Source organism: Pteropus medius, unplaced genomic scaffold, assembly GCF_902729225.1.
Source record: "Pteropus medius unplaced genomic scaffold, Ma_sr-lr_union100, whole genome shotgun sequence".
Taxonomy (NCBI): Eukaryota; Metazoa; Chordata; class Mammalia; order Chiroptera; family Pteropodidae; genus Pteropus; species Pteropus medius.
Window position 1 is genome coordinate 7,379,418 of NW_024340698.1, and position 728 is coordinate 7,380,145.

Sequence of the window (728 nt, forward strand, 5' to 3'; positions counted from 1 at the left end):
TTTCTATAAAAAAAAAAAAACACAACATGAATAAATCTCACAAACATAATGTTGAGTGAAAGAAGCCAGACGTAAAAGAATATATACTATAGAATTTCATTCATATAAAGTTAAAAGACAGGCAAAATTAATCTATGGCATTAGTTATAGTGACTATCCTTGCAGGGGAACAAATGACTGGGAGGGGACATTAAGGGGGCTTCTAGGATGCTGGTAATGTGGTAATGCCATTTCTTGATCTGGGTAATAGCTACATAGGTGTGCTCAGATTGTAAAAATTCATCAAGTGAATGCTTATTTGTGTACTTTTTATGTATATATTATATACTTAATTTAAAAAGTTTTCTTTAAAAAATATATTTTGGATATTACCTATCTTTTCGATTTTTAAGAGTTCCTCTGCTTTCGAATTTTTTTTAATATGTAATGCTTCACGAATTTGCATGTCATCCTTGCGCAGGGGCCATGCTAATCTTCAGTTCCAATTTTAGTACATGTGCTGCCAAAGTGAGCACTGCTTTTGAAAATTTTTGGTATTCCATTTATGAGTTGTCTCTTGAAATTCTTTCCTCCACTTCAGAATTACTGCTTTAATCCCTTGCATCGCCTATTGCTGTTCTCCAAACTGGTCTCTCTGTCTCTCATCAGTCTCTTTCCCTACACACTCGGTTCTATACTAAAGCCCACATCTGATCACATCTTATTCCTCTACTCAAAAGCCTTTAGTG

At 34.2% G+C, this 728-nt stretch overlaps 1 pseudogene; it reads right to left on the reverse strand.

Moving 5' to 3' along the window:
• Window positions 1–415: 415 nt before the first annotated feature.
• LOC120613240 (uncharacterized) lies at window positions 416–515 on the reverse strand (annotated as a pseudogene).
• Between the last annotated feature and the right edge of the window lie 213 nt (window positions 516–728).